Raw genomic sequence first — 24,560 nt, forward strand, 5'->3', positions numbered from 1 at the left:
TGTAAATCAATGGATGTGTAACTGATGTGATTCTGCAATCTGTGTATGGGGTGAGGGTGGTAGTTCATAACCCACTTGAATCAAAGTGTCGAATATGATATGTCAAGAAATTTGTAATGTTTTGAACAACCCACAATAAAAAATTAAAAAAAAAAAAAAAGACCTCAAATAAAGCTTCCCAGTGTGGAGAAATGAACTACTTTACTGTTTCTGCCTGAGATACTTACAAAGTGGTAAAATGGTGCTGCAATCCTTCTAGTAGAGTTTTAATTATAAAGTTTTCCAAAAGATCTCAACTTCCAAAACAATTCCAAGATCAATTTTCTCCTATGTTCTCTAATTTTATCTAGTGAATGTAGCTGTCTATTTTATTATTTTCTTCTAGAAATTAGAAATGGTTTGCAACCATTTCCAGAGACTTCACTCAAACTAAGCAAGCACTCTACTACTGAAATAGAGCCCATCCCCAACTGGCTTTTTTTTTTTTTTTTTTGAGACAGAATTGAGCTAAGTTGCCCAGGCTAGTCTGGAACCTACAGTTATCCTGCCTCAGCCTTTTATTCTTAATTTTGAGTCATCTCTCTCTTGACTGAAAAACTTATTTAAGAAAGATTCCTAAGAAAATTAGTTAGGTAATATGTTTTCTGAGCCTTTGTGTGACTGAGGTCAGAATAGATAAAGAAAAAATATGAAAAATACATGTATAAAATCTTTCAGCTCTACTATAGCCGATGAGTATACATTCCCGAATGTATACTCATTTCTTTTATAAATCCAGGGTTTGAATTTTAGAAATGTTGTAACATAAGTCTAAATATTTTAAGAGCTACTAAAGTAATTGAAAAATTTGAACCTGCAATTTTTGACCATATAAAGCAATTTTATTAGGAATTTATTTAAATAATATATATAAAATGAGACTTACTTCTGAGTATGTTAACATTTCTATATTAAATGTCCTAACATCACTGACACTATTAATAGCCACTTAAGTTATCAACAGAGAATAATTTGATACTTTGATCAAAAATCTGTAATTTAGGATCTAGCCAAGTTTAAGAAATATATTTTATTATAGAATAAATTATTTTATCAGTCAAAGAGGGAGCAATTTATTTTTTAGGTGAATTTTAATTTCTTCTGAGAAAATCTAAGTAATAAATGTCTTTGCAAATATTGTCAGTCTTGATATATATAGTTACAAGCTTGGCAGTAAAACAAATTAGCAAAGTCTCTCAGTTCACATCTGTTAACAAGGAGTTTATAGTCCTCAATTTATTTTGCTTTCAAAAAGGAATAACTCATGAGACACTATATTTACATCCCTATAACTCTTAGTTGTGATCATTTTCTCTGGCTCTCAGAGGTGTGTAGTAATAAGTAGTTCAAGATATTCTTCAGAGCTCAAGACAAAAGCAAATGATCAATTCAATATCCAAAAGGTAAATCAAGGTCCTAGATTTTGAGTATATGAAAATAAATATTCTTCCCAACTGAAAAACCAATGGTAATAAAATAAGGACTAGAATGTTCTCAGTAAGCCAAGAAAGAATTTTTGGACCTTCATGATGCAAAAAATCAAAAATACCTAGTCTTGAGATATATTAATTGATAAATTACAAGACAAAACAAGCAAATTAAATTTTAGGATGGGAAAAAAAACATTTAAGAAATACTATATGCTTTATCTAATGCTCAGAAATACTAGATGATTAAACACTTGAAAAGTACTGTAATATCAAACAAGAAAGCAAAACTTGTTGAACTCTATTTCCTAAACAGTTAAGCACAGAACACTTTGTCTTGTCACATACTTAGAAATATCCTCAAGAAAAACATTTTACAAAACATTTGTTTTCAAAAACCTGACCTAAAAATTATACTAACCAGCATGCTCAAACTGGATCCCTGAGGAAAGCTTAGTAAAGGGGTTATTCACAAAGGGGGTTAAGGAGATAAGAGATGCTGCAGTTACCAGGGTCTAGCAACACCAGGAACTGCTGCCACCCAACCCTAGGCCTGAGGAGACAAAGGGAAGGAAAGGAGACCAAACTCAGGAAAGCAGACTAGAACTGCAAAAAGTCACGTGGCCTTTCCTAGAGCAACCTAAGCTATTCAAAATGATACAGCAAAGAAGAAGTTGGGGCAATCAATATCCTGACCCACACTCTTTCATCCGTTGATCTCCTGTCATCGTCTCACTGGTCAAACTCAATGGAAGCCAAAGAGCAAGGGAACTCACTGATCAGTCTGTGAAGTTCAGCCTCATGGGGCACAGACCAGATATAAGAATGATACAGTGGATCTGGAAGGGCAAACACCGGGAACAGTAGCATTACATTTGAGGTCTATTCAATAGGAATTTCTAAAATTTATAGATGTAATATGTATTTCTTCATTCATTTATTCAACAAGGATTATTCTACATATAGTATTTACTAGGCCTTCTACTACACATTGGGAAATCAAAGCCATGAGATCCTAAAAGATCATATCGAGAAGAAATGACAGAAAGATGAAGTTATAAGCTGATTGCAATTTAGTTTAAAACTATGTGTGATTAAATTACGAATATATGGGGAGGGAAAAGTAACTGCAAAAAGGCACCAGAGAAGAAGTGATGTTTGGACCGAGTCATTATGAATTGAAGGTTCTTTGGTCAGGGTGGTTGGTAAAGTGCAGGGAATGCATTTCAAGCTAAGGAAATATGTGAAAAAGAAAGTGTATGTTGGTGTAGGAATCACTCTGAATTACTAATTATGCAGGGCATGTTATGGAGTTAAAAATGAAAGAGATCATTAGAAACTTATGATTCTAGACTTCTGAAGTTTGTTCTATAAGAAATTTTTAAAATAATGTGATTTTATTTATTTAATTGCTTTTATTTTTTAAATACATGACAGTGGAATGCATCACAATTCTTATTACATATATAGAACACAATTTTCATATCTCTGTTTGTATATAAAGTATGTTCACACCAATTCATGTCTTCATACATGTACTTTGGATAATGATGTCCATCACATTCCACCATCATTCTAACCCCCTGCCCCTTCCCTTCCCCTCCCACCTCTCTGCCCTATCTAGAGTTCATCTATTCCTCCCATGCGCCCGCTCTCCCTACCCCACTATGATTCAGTCACCTTATTTCAGAGAAAACATTGCCATTTGTTTTTTTTGAGGGGAGGGGATTGGCTAACTTCACTTAGCATTATCTTCTTCAACTCCATTCATTTACGTGCAAATGCCATGATTTTATTCTCTTTTATTGCTGAGTAATATTCCATCGTGTATATATGCCACATTTTTTTAATCAATTCATCCTCTGAAGGGCATGTAGGTTAGTTCACAGTTTAGCTATTGTGAATTCAGCTGCTATAATCATTAATGTGGCTGTGTCCCTGTAGTATGCTGTTTTTAAATCCTTTGGGTATAGATCAAGGAGACAGATAGCTGGGTCAAATGGTGGTTCCATTCCCAGATTTCCAAGGAATCTCCATACTGCTTTCCATATTGGCTGCACCAATTTGCAGTCCCACCAGCAATGTATGAGTGTGCCTTTTTCCCGCATCCTCGCCAACACTTATTGTTGTTTGTCTTCATAATAGCTGCCATTCTGACTGGAGTAAGATGGTATCTTAAAGTAATTTTGATTTGCATTTCTCTAATTGCTAGAGATGATGAACATTTTTTCATATATTTGTTGATTGATTGAATATCCTCTTCTGAGAAGTGTCTGTTCATGCCCTTGGCCCATTTATTGATTGGGTTATAAAATAAAGTGATTTTAAATAAATTTTATAAGTTTTCATAGTTAGTGGCTATGAGAACTATAGAGGATTATCACAGTTCTGCATTCCAAGCCCAAGCTATTTTATTTATTCCAGCCAACTATTCTCAGGCTATGGATTCCTCTGATGCTACTGAGAACAACAGTTTTTTGTTTTAAATCAAGAAAATTGCAACATGATCAATTCAATATAATTTTTGTATGTGCAATTTGAAAGTGTGGCTATTCAGGCAGTATCAAAGAAACTGCTAGGAAGGAGACCATAAGGCATCCCAAACAGTTTCACTAGCAGGCCTACTACATAATAAAGAGGTATCACTGTGGTTCTATTAGATGATAAGTGGCAGAAGCAAACTAAAATAGATTTTTGTCCTAAATGGTTCACATAAGACTTGAGTACCAATTTTCATAGAAACTTAATTCTTTCTCCACGGCCTTGTCCAACACTCTCTCCAATTACCTTCAAAACAAGATTTCCAGTAAAAAGACTTCGGGGCACAACCTAATGTTGGGTGGAATTTATAAATTATATCCTCTTCTCTGCCTGATTATGATAAGATCAAGCTGTGAAAGAACCATTTGGGATTATTGAATGTAATGAACCAAAGCAATAAAAATATGCCTGTGGGGATAACAGGTCATTCTCCTGGGGTCCTCTATATTTTATCCTGAGTGATCTTTCTCAAGATCAATTCTTAAAAGAAAATTTCAAAAACAGTAGCAAGTGCTTTTCCTGAAATATATTTCCTCCAATTAACATTTTTTGTTTATTTAAGATGCTGTTCATCTCTCATTTTATCACCAAATCCATGAAGTCTTAGAGTATCAATACATACTTCTTTTCAATAAATGATATTTTAAAGAAAGAATATCAGAACACCCTTTGAACTCTTAAAGCTGTTTGCATTGTAGCTTTGTTTATATAGCAAAAATTGTTTTTTGTCTAGACAGCCCTTCTTGTCTGCCCAGTTTTTCCACTGGAGATCTTTTTCTCCAGTTCTTGGTTTAGGTATTACTTATTCTCCCACCCATCTCCCTTCATCCTGTATACCTTGGTATTTCCCTCTGTTAGAGCATGGAACATCTCAAGAATACAATCTTTCTCTACATTCTGACTCTCCTACTAGACTGTGACTTTTAATCTCAGGAAACATCTCCAGTATGTATCTGTAGTCCCAGAAAGCAGTAAGTGAATATACAATGAATTAAAGCAGCATTTATTATTAATGGTAACTACTTAAAGTAATGTAAAACTTATTTTTCTAGTCCTAATCCCACTGCCACTTCTTATCCCTAAGAAATCAATCAAGAGTAGCACCACTGAAAGAGAGCTAGAATATGAAACTGGCCTGTTATAAGTCATGAATGTTGCAGATATTGGAATAAATTTCACCTCTATCCCAGTCTAGTTAGTGGTCCTGAATACCAGACTCAAATCTTTCCTTGAGATGGACTTTGGGCCTGTTGCACATCTCAACTTTTCATTATGATTGCCACACCTACTCAAATCTTAGAAGTACTAGTACAACACTAAAATTAAAGGATCTTTGCTTATTTTCAAGTTACAATTTCTAATGCTGACCAAAGTAGAATAAGTGCACTCTAGACTCTCTCTTGTACTGATTACAAATAAACTCTGGTCAAAATATGAAGCAACTACCTGGAAGCTCTGAAAGGTAAATAATGGGTAGATTGAAAACAGGAGCCAAGGGCTGGGGATCCAGCTCAGTTGGTAGAGTGCTTGCCTCACATACACAAAGCCCTGGCACCACAAAAAAAGAAGAAAAAAAGAAAAGAGGAGCCAAAACTTGAAAAAGTGACCAGTTCAAAGGCAAGTATCCTGGGTTTCCCCCTTCAATGGGTTATGAGTTCAGTAACTCCTTAAAAGATTTGTCTGGGCTCTAACCCCCAATACAACCTAAGAATGTGACCTTGTTTGGAAGATCATTAGAGTGGGCACTAATCCAAATGACTAGCATTCTTAAAAGGGGAGAGGGGATTTGGATATAAAGATAGACACATACTCCAAAAAGTGCTAGGTGAAGACTGGAGTCTGCGACTACCACCATGGAGCTTCCAGAAGCCACGAGAAGATTTGGGACAGGTCTTTCCCCAGCAGCAGCAGAAGAGCAGAGCCCTGCCAATACCTTGATCTGGGACTGCCAGCTTCAAGAACTCTGAGACAATCAATTTGTATTGCTTAAGCTACTCACTTTGTGGTACTTTGTTATGATTGCCCTAGGGAACTAATACATCATCTTTTCTTTCCTAGAATTGTCCTGAGAGTGGCCCCAGTTATGGCATGTGCAATGGGCATGGCCAGCAAAAATCTCAAAGAGAAGTGCTCTCCTTCTGGACTGAGAACCAGAACAAGAGAAGCCTAGGAGTGGAGTGTAGAGAAATTGCTAATTCTGTCTTTGATTTATTACAAGTGCCAAGCTCACCCCTGTTGCATATCCAACACAAACCCAAGTTAGCACAGCAAAGTTTATGAGGGCTGAACTAAAGTACAATACAGGACCCATTTGTCAAAATAAGCCCCTGAGTAGTACATGCACAGAACACGCACAAAACAGCAGAGCAAAGCTTTTGAAACCTGAACTGATATTGAAAATACCATCTACAGAAGGAAAGACAAAACTGATCATCTGAACCTAACCTGTTTGTAGGCCGATTGCCTATAAAAATAAAAAAGGAGGCTGGTGTTGTGGCTCAGCGGGAGAGCGCTCACCTCACATGCGAGGCCCTGGGTTCGATCCTCAGCACCACATAAAAATAAATAAACAAAATAAAGGTATTGTGTACAACTAAAAAAATAAATAAATAAAATATTTTTAAAAATAAAATAAAATTAAAAAGGTAGTGAGGAAAGTCAGCCTTGTGTGGAAATGAAACACTAAATAGAAGAAAACTGACAGGATTCATAACAAAGTATTCCTCAGAACAAAATATATTACAAGAATAAAGAAAGATTTTACTTAATTAGAAAAAGTCAATTCACAAAGAAGCCATAATTTTAAATGTATATTACCTTAAAAATTAGTTTCAAAATAAATAAAGAAAAACTGGATAGAATTGATAAATGAAATGAACCCACAAATATACTTGGAAAATCCAACAATCATCTCTCAATAATCAATTTTTTAAATATTCCCATTAGTCAAGATATGAAATCAAGTTGTTTCCTATTAAAACATGAATGGTTAATAAAGGTCTGTGTGTATGTATGTGTGTTTGTGTATAAGTAGTATTCATCCATGAAAAGAAATGAAATTCTGTCATTTGCAGCAAAATAGATGGAACTGGGGAATATTATGTTAAATAAGATAAGTCAGACACAGAATAAATACCACTTATTTTCTCTCATATGTGGAAACCAAAAAAATGTTGATCCAAATGTAGAATAGTGATTTATATAGGTTGGGAGGGGGTAGAGGACACACAGGGAGGTTGATATTAAAAGACAGAAGGAATAAGTTCTAGTTTTCCACAGTACAATGGGGTGACTATAATCCACAATAACCCATTATGTAGCATATGAATAACTAGAAGAGACTAATTCAAAGCCTCCAAACACTGAGAAACGGTAAGGAAGAAGTGTCAGGAAGTGATATTGACCAGCCAAATTATATTGTTATATTGTATACATATGTAAATATATAAGAACAAATCATATCGTTATGTACAATTATAATGCACCAACAAAACAAATGTGGAAAGTGAAAAAAATAAATGAAAATATTACTCACCCGATTTGATAAAAAATAAAAATCAGAAAAATAATAGAAATATAGGAGACCTCAGTAATAATGTTAACCAACATGACTTAACAGACATTTATACAATGCTTTACCAAATAATAGCCAAATGCACATTCTTTTCAAGGGATATGAAACATTCACCAACATTGATCATATTCTGAGCCATTAAAAAAATCATAAATTTGAAGAATTCAAGTTATACAAAGTATATTCTCTAATCAAAATAGAGTTAAAATAGAAATCAATAATATTATGGTTTTTATGTGAGATATCCCCCAAAAGCTCATATGTGAGACAATGCAAGATCATTGGGTAAACTGATTAGGTCATGAGAGCCTTAATCCAATCAGTGAATTAATTCCCTAGCAGGATTAATTGAGTGCTAATGAAGGCAGGTAGAAAGTGGCTGGAGAAGGTGGGTCATTGGAGACATGCCTTTGAGGTATTTTTTTTTAGATGTTGATGAACCTTTATTTTATTCATTTATTTATATGTGTGCTGAGAATTGAACCCAGTGCCTCACACATGCTAGGCAAGTGCTCTATCACTGAGCCACAACCCTAGCCGGGGGGTATATTTTTTGTATCTAGTGTGGTGTGTGTGTGTGTGTCTCTCTCTCTCTCTCTCTCTCTCTCTCTCTCTCTCTCATTATCATGGGAGCCACTTCCCTCTACCACACTCTTCCATCCTGAAGTCCTACCTCTCACCTCAAGCCCCGAGAAATGGCATCTGCTGTCTATGGATTGAGACCTCTGAAACTGTGAGACCCCAAATAAACTTTTTGTCTTCTACAATTGTTCTGGTCAGGTCTTTTAGTCACCGTAGTGAAAAAGCTGACTAAAACAAATAATAAAAATATATAGTTCCAATCTTCTTCAAGATTTTTTTCCTTTCTTTACCACTTCCACATCCCCAAGATTTTTGAAACCAAGTAATTTTTATGCATCAGACTGCTGAGGACTGGGATGTCGAAATAGTATATTACAATTTTGTTGTATATTCTTTTATTTTGCATTTTTTTCTTTTTAATTTTTTTCAATTTTGTTTTTCTTCCTTCCTTTCTTTTGTTATTAATTTTTAATATCTCTCTATATATTTTCCTCTCACTTATCTGTTTCCTCACACTCTCTTTCTCTTCTCTTGCTAACAGCCAACTTTTTTTTTGATTCCTTTATTAAACTTCCTGTGACCTAATACCTCTATATTCTCAACTCCTACCTCATAAACATCACATCCTATACCCCCAATTCTCTTTTTTTGTCCACCATTAAACATTTAGACCCTTTTGCAAACCAACCTACTGTCTATACTGTAGATAATAATAAAACACATCACATTTTGTTTATTGTGACAAAACTGTAAACATCTAACTAAACATCTATTTAGTTTAAGGGTTAATAATTGTTTGAACTGGGTACTGTTAATATTGATCTCCCCCTTAAAGGTGAGGTATTGGAAACCTGCAGGGACACTATAAGTCTGTAGGGCAGAAACTGTAACACCTCGGATCTGCACTGCTAGAGGGGAAGACACATGATCAACATGAAAATACAAGGGAAGAAAGCACCCCAAACAAACCAAGATGCTACAATAAGAGAATTCATTGACAGCACAGTAGAACAAATGTCAGAGAAGGAGTAATGATCTGCAAAGTAAAGAATGGTATAAGAGAGCAAAGGCAGGCAGCAAAAGATCACTTTGCAGGTAGCAAAATATTACTTCAATAAAGAGATAGAGATTCTGTGGGGAAAAAAACAAATAGAAATCCTTGAAATGAAGGAAACAATAAACCAAATTAAAAATTCAATATAAACCCTCACCAACAGACTAAATCACTTGGAAGGCAGAACCTCAGGAAATTAAGACAAAATATATGGTCTTGAAAATAAGGTTGACCTCACAGTGAAGATGGTAAAAACCAAAAACAGAACTTCCAAGAATTGTGGTATAACATGAAAAGATCAAATTTAAGGTTTATTGTGACAGAGAAAGACACAGAGATACAAACCAAAGGAATGCACAATCTCTTCAATGAGATAATTTCAGAAAATTTCCCAAACCTGAAGAATGAAATGGAAAATCAAATATAAGAGGCTCACAAGACACCAAATGTACAAAGTTACAACAGATCCACACCAATGCATATTATAATGGAAATAACTAGCATACAGAATAAGAATAGAATTTTAAAGACCACAATAGAAAAATAACAGATTACATATAGGGGAAACCAATACAGATTTCAGTAGATTTCTCAACCAAGACCCTCAAAGCTAGGAGGTCTTGGAACAACATATACCAAGCTCTGAGAGAAAATGGATGCCAATCAAGAATTTTATATCCAACAAAATTAAGCTTCATCTTTGATGACGAAATAAAAACTTTCCATTATAAACAAAAGTTAAAAATTTACAACTAGAAAGCCTGCACTACAGAACACTCTCAGAAAAATATTCCATGAGAAGGAAATGCAATACAAAAATGAAAATCAGCAAAGGGGGAAAACTACACTAAAGGAAAAGCCAATCAAAGGAGAAACCAAGTCAAGTTAAAAAACAAAAATAAACCAAAATGATCAAGAATAGATATCATATCTCAATAATAATCCTAAATGTTAATGGCTTAAACTCATCAATCAAAAGACATAGACTGGCAGATTGGATTTTAAAAAAAAGAGATAAAGAAGGACATTTCATTCTGTTTAAAAGAATCATACATTAACAAGACATAATAATCATAAATACTTATGCCCCAAACAATGGAGCATCTACATATATCAAACAAACCCTTCTCAATTTCGAGAATCAAATAATAATAAGATTGGGTAATGTTAACACACTTCTTTCTCCACTGGGTAGACCTTCCAAACAAAAACTAAACAAAGAAACATTAGAACTCAATAATACAATCAATGATTTAGACTTAACAGACATATGTAGAATATTTATCCATCAACAAGTGAATACACTCTCTTACCAGCAGCACATGGATCCTTCTCTAAAATATACCATATCTTAGGTCACAAAGCAACACTTAGCAAATAAAAAACTACCCTGCATTCTATCAAATCATAATGGAATGAAATTAGAAATGATAAAATAAAAAATTGAAGCTACACCTGGAGATTAAATAATATGATATTAAATGATGAATGGATAGCAAAAGACATCAGGGAGGAGATGAAAAAATTCTTAGAGGTAAATGAAACTCTGATACAACATATCAAAATCTCTGGGACACTATGAAGGCAGTGCTAAATTAAAAGTTCATTGCATTGAACTCATTAGTTAAAAAAATTAAGTCAACAAATAAATGACCTCACATTACATTGCAAATGAAAAAGAAGAACAAATCAATGTTAAAAGTAGTAGAAGACAGGAAATAATTAAAATCAGAGCTGAAATCAATGAAATTGAAACAAAATAAACAATTCAAAAAATTGACAAAATAAAAAGTTGGTTCTATGAAAAAATAAATAAGATCAATGAACCCTTAGCCACGTTAACAAGGAGAAGGAGAGAGAAATTCAAATTACTAAAATTTGTGATCAAAAATGAAATATCACTAGGGACACTATTGAAATACAGAAGATAATTAGAAACTAATTTGAAAATTTATACTCAAATAAAATAGAAAATCTCAAAGACATTGAAAAATTTCTAGAGACATAGGATCTACCCAAACTGAATCAGAAGAACATTTACAGATCAGTTTCAAGCAATAAAATAAAAGATGCAATCAAAAGCCTATGAACAAAGGAAAGCCCAGAACCAGATGGATTCTCAGCTGATTTCTACAAGACCTTCAAAGAAGAATTAACACCAATACTCCTCAAAGTATTCCATTAAATAGAAAAGGAGGGAACCCTTCTTCATTCTATGAGGCTGGTATCACCATGAACCAAAATCGCACAAAGTCACAGCAAGGAAAGAAAACTTCAGACCAACATCCCTGATGAATGTAGATGCAAAAATTCTCAATAAAATTAAACTGCATACAAAACATATTAAAAGATAGTGTGTCATGATCAAGTGGGGTTCATCCAAAAGATGCAAGGATTTTTCAACATATGGAAATCAATAAATATAATTCATTCATATCAATAGACTTAAAGATAAGAATCATATGATCATCTCAATCGATGTAGAAAAGCATTTGACAAACTATAGCATCCCTTCATGTTCAAAACACTAGAAAAACTAGGGGTAGTAGGACCATACCTCAACATTGTAAAAGCTATCTATGCTAACTAAGCCCAAGGTAAAATATCAATCTAAATGAAGAAAACTTAAAAGCCTTCCCTCTAAGAAATGCAGCAAGACAAGGATGCCCTCTTTCACCACTTCTATTCAACATAGTCCTGGAAACTCCAGCCAGCGCAATTAGACCAAAAAAAAAATTTATATATATTAAAGGGATATGAATAGGAAAAGAAGAACTCAAACTATCACTATTTGCCTACAACATGATTCTATATTTAGAGGATGCAAAAAAATTCCACCAGAAAACTTCTAGAACTAATAAATAAATTCAGCAAAGTAGCAGGATATAAAATCAACACCCCCTAATCAAATAATACACCTTGGGAAACAACCTGTCAATTTCCTATAAAGTTAAAAAGGTTGAATCTTTTCTCATATGTGCAAGCCAGAGTAAAATAAAGGAAACGGGGAGGGAAGGATAAGATTACATAAAGAACCAATCAAATACAAATTAACATAAGAGCAAAAGGGAGTCTAGTAAAGAGAAGTGGAGGTGGGGGCGGGAGGGAAAAGGAGTGATCATGAACTGAAATTGATTTCCATTCCTGTATGAGTTTGTCGAGGCGAACCCAACTACTATGTATAAACAAAAAGCTCTAATATTTTTAAAAATGCATTACCATATAGCACCGTGATCAAACTGCTGTATTTATCCAAAAGAAATGAAAGCTCTGCTCACACCAAAATTTGAATGCAAAGAGTGAAGTTGGCTGTATGTGATTAGAAAGTAGATATGAATTTTTTTAAATTAAATTTTCAGAATTTCCTCTTGCTCTCAGAGATGGGCGACAGATGGAACAATCAGGAAACCAACAGCAAGTAATCTTCGCAATTGTTTATGACATAAGAAAGGGACAGTATATGAAGATCCTTAGAGATTTTTCTTAATAATTTAAATAGGTTTGTCTGTTTTAAATTTTGACACCAAACCCATTTAATTTTTGCTGCTAAATATTGTTCTTTTCTACCCTGACACCATTTGGAAAGGCAGCTGGCAAATTTCTAAAGTTGCAAAACTCTCACGTTCTTATTCAAAGGCATAAATGAAGGACAGAACTATTAAAATTCTCCTCTGTTTCTGAATGGAAATTCTTTCTGCTTGTCCCTATTCATTCAAAAACTCTAAAGAATTGTTCCACTGTTAATTTTCTTTCATGGTAATTGATAAAAACACTAAAAAGAGAAATGGTGATTTCTGCTTTCCCTGAAAACAAGTCCACCTTCTGTCCTAACCCCTTACCATGGAAAGGACAAAATGGATAGTGACAGATTTGTAGGCCCCATGTACAGAAACACAAAAATCATAGTACCTTAAAGGTTAAAGGAAAATGGCCTATTGCTAATCAATTTTCAAAACATTCAGGTGTTTGCATTCAACTCAATGAGTTCTGAAAATAGTTGCTGCCAGTGTTTACTACAGTAGGAATGTTTACCAATGTGAATTATGATTGTCCCCTCATTTGAATAAGATAATTAAAAAGTATCTCTATTGGGATAGCAAAATTAATTAGGATAATAAATGCAGTTGTGATTCTGGCTCTGAAGTGTGCTGCTTCTATAGTAGTCCAATATTGATCTGACAAGCTTTAAATATGACGAGTGAGTGTAAATAAGAGAATTACTTGCACTACGTGGAAGATGAAATACAAAAAAAAAAAAAAGATCATTCTATCCCATTGAAGATGGAAGAAGATAGAAATACCTATTTGTTTTAATATCACATAGCAACAGGAATTCTGTGCTATGCATAGCTTATATTTTTACTTACTATAAAATTGCTCATTGATGGTAATAGACCACATAATTCAACAGAAAAATAGACTATTCAGTCAATAGTTACTGAAACTTACATTTTCATTGTTTAAACAAAATGTTTATGGCTGATGTATGAATGGAGCCAGCTGTACATTAGCTGTAAGGGGAGGAAAAAAACAAACCGGGAAGAGGGTTGGGGCAAGTCGGGGAGCTAGAGGTCTAGCTCAGTGGTACAATGCTTGTGTTTGATTCCCAGCACTTAAAAAAAAAAAAAAATCTAACCCACAACAAAAAACAAACAGGTAAAATGTAGGCTCCCATTTTTGCAAAACTAAGTAAAATATTGATCCAAATCCATCTGGTCTGGCTACAGTTTGACACCCCTGGTGGCAGTATTCTATTCTGCTTTAAATATCAAGGAAACTTCAAAGCAGTAAAACTTCCAGGAATATGGTCGATTTGTTTTGGGGGTTTTGTTTTTATTGTGGGGGGCAGGGCACAGCAGGGTAAACAGGGAGGTAGTTGATCCCATCAGCCTACTTCAAGAGGAATGGGTCAAGAAACTACTGGGATGATATTGGGAACAAGGGTCCCTAATTTCTATCTTCTTACTTTTAAGGAAGGGGGCTGTCTGATTCTCAGTGCTTCCTCCGAGGGTCTCACTCTTCTTTCCACAGTTTCCCTCTGTTCACCCCGCCGCCATTTTTACCACCACCAAAGGAACTTTAGACCACCACCCACTCCCACTGTCTTGACTTGTTGGAGACCAGGCGTGAGGCAGAGGAGAGACAATTATAAATTGTTTATGATATTGGAATTTAGACTATTATTGTGTTTTCCTACATTTGGAAGACTGAAGTAATATAAATTTTTGTGGACAAATATGATGTGGAATAAAGCACAGGCGCTTAATGTGGATGTCTTAAACTCCCATGTGACAACACTAAATTTTATTTAAAAATGTTAGAGTCTGTAAACAAGTCAGGATGGTGCCTGGCATTTTGCAGAGGGAGTGGTTTGTGAAGTAACGCCAGCGAGCCATTAAGTGTGGAGATTCCTTATTGGTTGACTGCTGTATCTAGTTTATGTTAATTAAAATAAGCTGTGTGTAATGTATATATACCCCTCCTGTCCTACAATAAACGGCTCCCACTCCTGCTGTATCAATGTACACAAGTTGCTCGTCAACCCCCAGTTATTTTGCTGCAGCCGGACTGTGGCAAACTGACATTTTTAACAAGTTATTAAATAAAATGTGATTGTTTAACATCTTCCAGCAATCATTCCTTACAAACACTACACAAGTATCCCTCAAACACACCCATACACCCATACTATGTACCCATTAAATAGTAACAGTTAAAGAGTGAAGTTCGAATGCCAATCATTGGCCACTGAAATGGCTAACATTCCAAATATAGTACTTTTCTTTCCATTGTATGGATAGGACCTTAGTGATTAAATCATTCAACAAATGCTAAATGAGCTCCCACCATGTGTCAAGTACCACATGAAGCATGAGAAAGGAGTTCACAGTCTCACAGGGGAGAAGATCCCAGACAATCACACATCTTACTGAGCGAGAATTGTCACCATACTAATGCGTAGTGTATAATTCAACCATGGTTTTCAACCCCTATCACATCAAAGTGGTCCTTTTTTCTCACGTATAGTCAATCTAAAGTCATAGATCACATGCAGGGAGGAAAAAAAAAGATCTCATGGCTTCAGACAGTTCCCTAACACCTGTCTTATAAAAGCCTAAATGTCCCATGGGCTCAATAATAGGTATTTGAACATTCCCTCAAGGCTCACTTTTATTTGAGAGCAGACTGCTGCAATTGAGTGACTACCACGGCAGGCAGATGAGAACAAACCCTCCAGCTTTTACAGGCTCCTTGTAAGCTTACTCTTGGAAATGTCCCTCTCTGCCCATATGAAACAGATATGTGGTCTTCTGTTCCAAATAACAGGATTGGAGTAATATGATATTTCTAAGGGTAAGCCTGTTATAATCTAGTCTGAGAATTCATCTAACCCCTAGACTGAGAACTGGGAGGAAAAAAAAAAAGGTATGATAACTGGGACTTTATTTGAGTTCCTCAAAGTATGCCTATTGCCCACAATCCCTAAGTCCATCTATAGAATATCAATGAGCCATCAAATCCAAAAGCTAAAAATTCCACATAGCAACACAGTAAAGGAATGATACCCACAAATGTAAATATTCGTTAAACTGTTCCAAGTTTTGCAAATAAGTTTCTCTAAAACTTCATAAGTGTTTATCAGTAACTCTAATTTTTTTTTTAATTTTCCTTCAGGCATATCAACACACTGAGATAGTGTTATGGTCAACACATCTGTTAACCAAGGGAGAAGAAGCAATTCAGAAAGCCACATCTAACTGAAAAGTTGCATTTTGACATAATTATCCATGGTTTTGAAATGGTTTAAGCTTTATGATATCCATCTTACAGATTTATACTACTACATGGGGTGTCACTTTGAATTATTGTTAGATTAATAAAACTGCAAGACCAGGTTTAAGCTGAAAGTTTATGAAAAGTGTTTATGACAGGATCAGTCAGGCTTCAGGCAGGATTAAACTTAAACTTTTATGATTTGGGATTGAATTGCTTAATGAACCAATCAACACTTTATTTTCCGCCTTCAGCCATACATTTTTTAAAATGATGCTTAACTATTAATCAACAGTTCAACTCCCACAGGTACTACATATTTAGGTACATAGGAAAACGAACCCCTCAAGAAGGAAGGTGTCTCGGTGGAAAAAGATGTGGCAAAAGATGTTTCACCCTAACTCTTCAAATAGTTCCATGGGATTAAAAGCATTATATTCAATATGATAATCTTTCAATACCCCAAACTCAAGTTTAGTCATAAGAATGTTCATTTCTCCAAAGATAAAATTTGAGTTGTTGTTAATTGCACTCTTTCAGGTAATCAAAAACAATTATCAGAATATTCCTTAATTGGAGGCTTTAGAAGTGTGACTGTTTCTGGTAGCTAAAGTATGCAAGTGGTAAACAGGAATAAAACTTTATTCCAAGTATTTGAGAACCTAACAAGAAAGATGTACTTTTTAAGTACTTGGAGAATTGAAGAACTTAACTATTAACTTCTAGAATCCAGAGGAGATGAAGAAAAAGAATAGTTAGGTGTTTTCAAGAATAATATATGGGGTATAGAAGAACTCCTTCTGATTACATGGATGCAGAAATACAACAGAATAAATAATATTCTTTCAAATAAGTCAGCTTCACACTGTTAAAATGTTTCATGGCAAAGCCATCCTATATGGACGTGTTTAATCCATCCTATATCAGCTGGTTTAAAGCATTCTGTAAATACTTTTAATTATGATATAAACAAAAAGATGAAAATTCTCAAAAATTAAGAGGTCATTTTAAAAATATCAAATTAACATCTTACATTCAATGAATATTTCATATTTGGAGAGCATTTTAGTTAGAGTGGTTTTTCTATGTCACATAATCTTATCTTCACAAGATGATGATGGAATTAAATCCCATGAGCTTAAGTGACTTTGGCCAAGGCTCCAAAAATCAGACATGACAGAGCTGAGACTAGAGCAATATATCTTTGGAGGGTTTTGCACTACATTCAGTATCTGTTATCATTTAGATCACAAAACTTTGTTGCTTGAGAAGTTTCACTTGACCTCAGCTGCTAAATGAGTATTTATTATCCCTTTGGGTTCCTATGCAGTAAAAAGAGCACTGGGCTTTGAAATACACAAATTCAGATTCAGTTACCACAATTTGCTACTCATAGGCAACTTAGTTTGCCTTAACAAATTTCTGTTTCTACATACTTAAGAAAAGTCTATAAGATGTAACAAGCTCATAAAATTTGCTGTGAGCCAAATGATATAATATGCTAATAATTGTGGCAAGGTGCTGAAAATATTAAACCTACCTTATTTGTACCCAATTCATCTCTATCTCCTTAAAAGCATCTAGTACCATGCTTTATAATTGGTACTCAACAAATTGTTGACAATTGGCACTCAAACTTCTAAGCAAGCCTGAGTTTCCATCACAAAATAGGTAAGCAATTTAATTCTGACAACTACATATTTTGAATAATGGTTAATTTCGCTTAATATTTTGCTGTTTGAATGCATGAGTAATGTAAGTACTGACTTCTCATCTATTTCAAATCTCAAAAAAAAAAAAAAGAAAAGCATCTCATTTATTTAGCCTGTACTTAAGAAGTGGAGAGAAAACCTGATCCATTAGCAATTTTAACAATTTTCTCTGTGAGAGCATTTTTTAAAATCTCAGAAAGAAGAATGCCCAAATATGAATTCAGGGTATGAAAACATAAGAACAAAACGTGGCTTTGAGAGGGTCTAGAAAGTAGAGAAACAAACAAAAAGCAATATCCACAGGAAGTAAATACTTAAGAGTTTTCTTTTTACCAGGTACCCTGTTGAGCCAGGTTCAATCATGATCTGAATCAGGTCTCACATATTCCTTGCAGATTTGTGTTGTTACTATTATTAGGGTTCCCATTCCACAGCTGATGTATCTGGAGGTAAAGTGACTTGCTGATGGGCACACAGGTAGGGGGACACAGTAGGCCAGCCACTTCTATCCACCACACAGGAAAGATGATGGTTTTCCTCTGTCTGCTTGGATATCTCCTCTGCATGCCATTTTTTTCAGTCTTCCACTTCTTTCTCCAAATATAGGTTCCTAAGATAATAGGATTTGCAGTTTTTTCATCCTATTCTTCAAAAATTATTTTATTACTACATTCTAGTTGAATATTATCAGTGTTTCTCAAACTTCTTGTTCTCACTCAAGAAAAACGCAAGAAAATAAAAATAAACTTGTTCTTGACCCATTCTACATAGATATCCACATAATATTGTGAATTGAGAGAAGAGTATGTAACAACCCATCATTCATTCATGGAGTTCCATTTATCCTGGTCCACTACAAGCCAGATAAAGTCCTACTCAGATTGTGGAGAAACTCTGCAGAGACACATCAATTACCCACACCTGCACTTAGTCTCTCAACCAAGCAACCTCTTCTTTTCCAAGCCCCTGGACTCTGCTAGTAGCCTCTCTCTCCAATCCCTAAGACTTAGTTTAAACATTATAACCTCAAGAAAGATCTTCTATGGCCAACTTTCTATCACTATAACAAAGACCTGAAATAAGTCAACTTTTAAAGAGAAAACATGTATTTTGACTTACAGTTTTGGAGGTGTCAGTCTATGATTGATTGGCCCCATTGGTTTAGGCCTGTGATGAGGCAGCACATCATGGCAGAAGCACACAGAGGAGCAAAACTGCTCAGCTCATGGCTAGGAAGCAAAACAGACAGGAAGAGGAAGTGGGCAGGGTCCCACAATCTCCTTCAAGGGCAAACCCTCAATAATCTGATGACTTCCCTACCAAGGCACTACACTGGGGAACAAGCCTTTAACACATAGACCTTTGGGAAACATTCCAGATTGAAACTATAGTACCTTGCCATCTAAAGAATTTCCCAATTATTTTCTCTCTCAGCCCAATGTTCTTAGTATAACCTTTAATAATTTATAATGCCTCTGATAATTGTCACTTCATTTCTTAGTGCGCTAGAAGAGATCCTTAAGAACTAAGAACTTCCATCAAAATGTCTTACAACCTCTATCTATTTTCAAAACAGTTCCCTCACCCTGATGATACCCTTACCAGCTAAAGAATTTTCTTCATTTCTAATTTCACCTAGGCCCTGGCAATCATCAATCTGCTTCTCTAAGTATTTATAATTTCTGGGCATTACATATTAATGGAGTCAAACAATGTGTGGTTTATTAAGTGTAACTTCTTTCAATTAGCATAGTGTTTTAGAGGTTTGTTCACATTGTAGCATCATTTTGTGGCTAAATAACATTCCATTGTATGTATCCACCACAGCTTATGAATTCATTCACCCATTGGTGGACACTGGTGCTATTTCCACTTTGGGGTCATTCTGAATAATTGCAGTTACATTTATTTTTTAAAGTACTATGCTAGTAACACATATTTAAGTATTCCAGGGTAAGTATGATACCCAAAATTTGCCTTAAACACCTTAGCAAAACAACAAAAGTGAATACAAAGTAAGATCAAAAAAATCTTGATAATTATTGAAATTAGGAAATGTATATGGAGGAGTGGAGTTCATTGTACTTTTCTCCCTACTTTTACATCTGATTGAAAAACTCCATAATTAAGAGGAATTTTTTGACTTTGTTTTTAACTTTATTTTGAGTCAGGGTCGAATTAAGTTGCCCTGGCCTCAAACTTGCAATCCTCCTGCCTCAGCCTCCTGAGTCACTGGGATCACAGGCATGTGCCACCACATCTGACAAGAAGAGTTTTTGTTGAGTTTTGTTAAGTCTTTAGAAACAGAAGGTTTGAATTAGACCATTTTGTTTTCATAAGACTAACTAATATATTCTACTAGTATATAATGTATCTCCCTCAAAAAAAAAAAAAAGAAAAATGTCATGTATACAGAATGTGAACCACACAACTAGTTAGGGGGAGATGAGTAGACTAGAAAGTTAATAAAAATACTGCCTAGATCTTGTTGGGAAACTACAATTAAAAATAAAATTTATCCCCTACCTTCTCCACAAAGGCAGAAGAGAAAGAAAACAATTTCATCACTGAGTAATCATTCAACAGTATGTGCTGGGCGGTGTCATAGGCAATCTGCTGAGACTACAAAGACAAAGAAACCTCACCCTCTTACAGAGCCAAGCAGATCCACCCATTACACATGTGTTCTCAAGTAAACAATAACCAATCCTCAAGGAGGACTTAAGGGCACCGTTTGTCACATAGAATTCATCTTAAATCCACTAGATAGATGAGGTGGCCACTGTGTTCGTTAATTGGCTTGAATTCAAAAGAAAAATAAACTTTTCACATCCTTATGACAAGAGGCAGTTTTGAAACTTGGAGAGAGGGACCCACCAAAGCGAGGTTCATAACCTCCTTACCCCTGAAGCATGGCAACAGAGGCACTATCTTAAATTTCAACAAGGTGGTTCTCAAGTCCTTGAGAAAGATAGTCCTGCTTCACAAAGCTGGCTAGAGGCTTGTTTCACTTTTTAAAAGTTTTACATACATTTCAAAGAGAAAAAGAAATTACAAGTTTTCAAAGAAAAGCCGACAAGGGTCTCTTCCAGCGTTTTCAGCACAGCAAATTAAGCCTCTTATTTGTCATTTTGTATTTGCCAGCTCTTTGTGGTAGAAGAAGGTACAAAAACAGGTTTTTCTCATTATAAATCACTAGTATAGCATTGTTTCCAAATACAGTGATATCGATTTATTTAAAGGGAATGTATCCAGCGGTCCAGAACAAATCTGTAGTCTGTCTACATGCACATGAAAAGGTCCACTAGAGCCCACTTTGGCAAACTTCAAGGAGCTTTTGATTCCCCTGAAGATCATATTCACATGCAGATTCTGACTCATTTGGTCTGGGGTGGGCCTGAGATTCTGCATTTCTAAAAAGCTCTTAGGCAAACTCCATGATGTTTACTGCCACACATGGAGCGTCAAGCATCTGTATCAGTTAATTTCAAAATTTAGTCCCCAAATGAGCAGCATCACCAGGAAACTTGCTAAAAATGCACATTCCAAGGCTAAGCTCCAGACTATTGAATCAGAAACCATTCTGAGTTTTAACAAGCCCTCTTGGTCATTGTGACTTTTGTTAAAATGTGATAAACCCTGCTGTAGATGAATGGTTCTCAAATTTAGATGCACACTGGGATTATCTGAGAGATTAAAAAAAAAAAAAAAACCTGATTTCTGTGTCCATCCCCACAAATTCTGATTTAATTAACATTCAGCAAAACCAACATATTGGGAGTTTCAAATGCTGTTCTAATATGCAACAAAGTTTGAGAACCACTGACCTAGAATGTAAGCTCCACACAAGAAGGAATTTGGTCATTGCTGAATCCCGGGTGTCTAGAAAAAGGTCTAGCAGTAGCTGACATCCCATAAATATTTGCTGAATGAATGAATAAATGAAAGGACAAGCAGAAAAACAAACCTCTGAGTTACTCTAAAAGCAGTTTGTTTGATGGTATTACAGAGGATATATCAGATTTGTCATCATTCCCTCCAACGGGAAATGCTTTCAGCTCTAAGCACAATGTAGGCATGACCCTTCCCACCAAAACATATTTGAAATACCACTCATCATCACATCACGGCAAGATGCTGAAGCCACAAATCACAGACTCCAAGTTAGCCGATTAAAAAAGGAAAAAAACAGAGACCCAAACTAAACATAGCTATTAAATGTAATGAAAAATAAAGCAAGCATGAAGTTGGCAGATTGTAGATAGGATGGAAGGAGATAGAAACAAAAGCTTAGGACTGAAGCTTTGAATAACTACGTTGTCAGAGGATATAATGCTAGACCAGCATAGGTGATACAGTATATGTTTCCCTCTCTAATTAAAAGTCACTAAAAAAATGTATATATATAATGTGAAAACCCCACTGCAAAATATTCACCAGTAGTTGTAAGCATGTAGTAAGCTAATATATAGCAAAATGTTGAGATTTACACCAAATCTCAAAACAGAAAATTACTGCAACATTAACTTTTTGTTGTATTGTATCAAAAGACTACCTCTCCATTTTGGTTGGGCTTGCAATCAAAATAAAATAAAGTGGACAAGGGACAGGCTTAAGAGAGACATTTGTTACTGTCACACTTCTCTGCCCTAACATCACTCCATATATTCTCTGGTCAAACCACTGCAGAATGCAGGACATTGAATTAAAAGAACTCCCTCCCAAATCAGTTTCTCAAAGAGTGTTCCATTCAATGTGTGGATCAGCTAGGGGTTAACTTTTAGGCTGACTCCACTTTCCCATAATACTTGCGGAAATAAAGCCTGCCCAAATATAGGGAATCAGCTGTTGAGGCCCAGAAATTAGACACAGGAAGTTAATCCCAGCAAAATCAGCACCATGGAAAGAGAAATGAGAAACAGGGACTCATTTTCTCGAAATAGAGTTTAAAATGGGGCATTGTGCATAAGAAAATACAGCCAACTTCCAGGTCTGAGGATTAAGGTACAGAATCAGAGTAAAATAAGCCAAAAGGATAAAAATGCTGAGCCTACTACACTTGAATTTCTCAAATTTCTCTTTATTAAGGGTTCTATTGTTCCCATGGCTGGAGGATGTAGATTTAAATTTCCATTTAAAGGTAAGTGGTCACAGTGTGAGGGCCATCCAGGAACAAGCGGCTACACAACATACGATCATTTCTGCAACTTCAGAGTAACTTAAAATAGTTCAAAAGGTCCAAACAATCTTTAAGAGAAAATTAAATGGAACAAAATTAGAGGCTATATTCCTTATACACAGAGGTAATATTTTACTGTAAGACCAACATTAGGAAAATACAAAAACCAATATAACAAATTATTCTTGAGGCTTTTCAACTAACAAATTCCCTGAAAGCATCAAGAAACATTGGTTACTTTTCTCTACTTATGGTTTACCCTTTGAATCGAATTTTTTTCTACTTCCCTTCTTTATAACTGTCTCTTTGATATACAAAGACAAAATGTTAAAAAAAAAATCACAATGCCTGCAGTATTTTATATATTTAAAGAAGTAAATATACAAGCTCTGAAATTCAGAAAGGAAATTCAAAACCAGAGGTTCTGTAGGAATTAAGTAGAGCCAAGCAAAATTGATTTCCAAATGAGCAGCACTATTTGATGCCCAAACATACAGACCAGATTAAGAAGGAACTGAATAGCTTTCCAAGAGAAGACAGTTGGGAGCAAGGTGTGCAGTTTGCTGCAGGAAGAGAGCTCTACCCTTAGGCTGATAGGGGCACCCTGTTCAATGTGGAGGCTGCTGACAGGAAACCCTAACATGCAAAGAACCATAACTATGTTTTGGGTGCTGCATTGATCATTGCTTGGTGCTCTGTAGAGTGCCTTCATTGTAATAGTGAAAATCAAGTATGTAAAACTTGATAGAATATTTACATTCTTCTTAGAAAAAAAAATCATCATTCAGAGATGTAGTTCAAATGTATACTTTATAGACTCCCAGAAAGAACATGATATTGTCATGCATACCCATCCTGAACCAGTTCTCACTGGCTTCTCCCCCACCACCACCAATTTCCCACCCCCAGGAACAGACAAAAAGAGAAATAGGGAAAATCCTATGTCAACACCGGACTCTGGAGAGAAATGCTTATATACCCATGAGTTTAAACTGTTATGATGAAAAAGTTTTAGATGCATCAACTGAAAATTAAAACTCATTGCAGACACTATGTTTTCTACCCACTATAAAGTTTTTTTCTTCATTCTCACCAACAGACCCTTGATGGGATGTTCCCATTTTGAAAATAAACCACAACTTATATATTTCCCAGCCACCTTCTGTTACTACAACAGTGACCATTCTAGTCAACAGACTGAAGCAGAGCCTACTGTGGATTTCTGGAAAATTCTTGCTTGCCTGACAGAGATTCTCCCCATTCCTTCTTAATTATTTCTTCTGTGTCCTGAAATATATTCTGTGACTTCATTGGACTCAGCCCTAAGATCTTTGAACTGGCACATACCACAGAACATGGGTGAGATTTCTGTTCTTCATGTTTTGGGTGCTAAGAAAATACCAGGGAAAAGCTTCTAACATTGGCTTTGGTAATTGACAGGGAACAGAGAGATGTGAGCTGTGGGAAGATGAGGTTAGGGAATAATTCTATACACTGGGTCCACTGTGCTGACTCCCACCTGTGATATGTTACATTCTTCAGCAAACTACCTGTTATCTTCAAGAGAAATGCAGGCCTGAAATGCTGATAAGAACAACACAAGTTACCCTAAAGTGGGGCACTTTTGTGGCCCTTACACAGACCACATCCAGGAACTCAGAAAGGTAAGGATAATTCC

General features: G+C 35.3%; 1 long non-coding RNA gene across 2 annotated transcripts in view; it reads right to left on the reverse strand.

The window, feature by feature from the left end:
- The window catches only part of LOC125615239, a 124,032-nt gene that overhangs the window by 36,081 nt on the left and 63,391 nt on the right, over nt 1-24,560 (reverse strand). The window contains exons 3-4 of one of the 2 annotated variants that reach the window (XR_007345788.1): nt 18,823-18,932; nt 18,011-18,313 (exon numbers count right to left, since the gene is read on the reverse strand). The exons of the other annotated variant lie outside the window; for it this stretch is intronic. This is a non-coding gene — a long non-coding RNA (uncharacterized LOC125615239). Of the gene's footprint in view, nt 1-18,010; nt 18,314-18,822; nt 18,933-24,560 lie in introns of those variants that run through there. 2 annotated transcript variants of the gene reach the window in all.

This window comes from Marmota marmota, unplaced genomic scaffold, assembly GCF_001458135.2.
Source record: "Marmota marmota marmota unplaced genomic scaffold, marMar, whole genome shotgun sequence".
NCBI classification, from domain to species: Eukaryota; Metazoa; Chordata; class Mammalia; order Rodentia; family Sciuridae; genus Marmota; species Marmota marmota.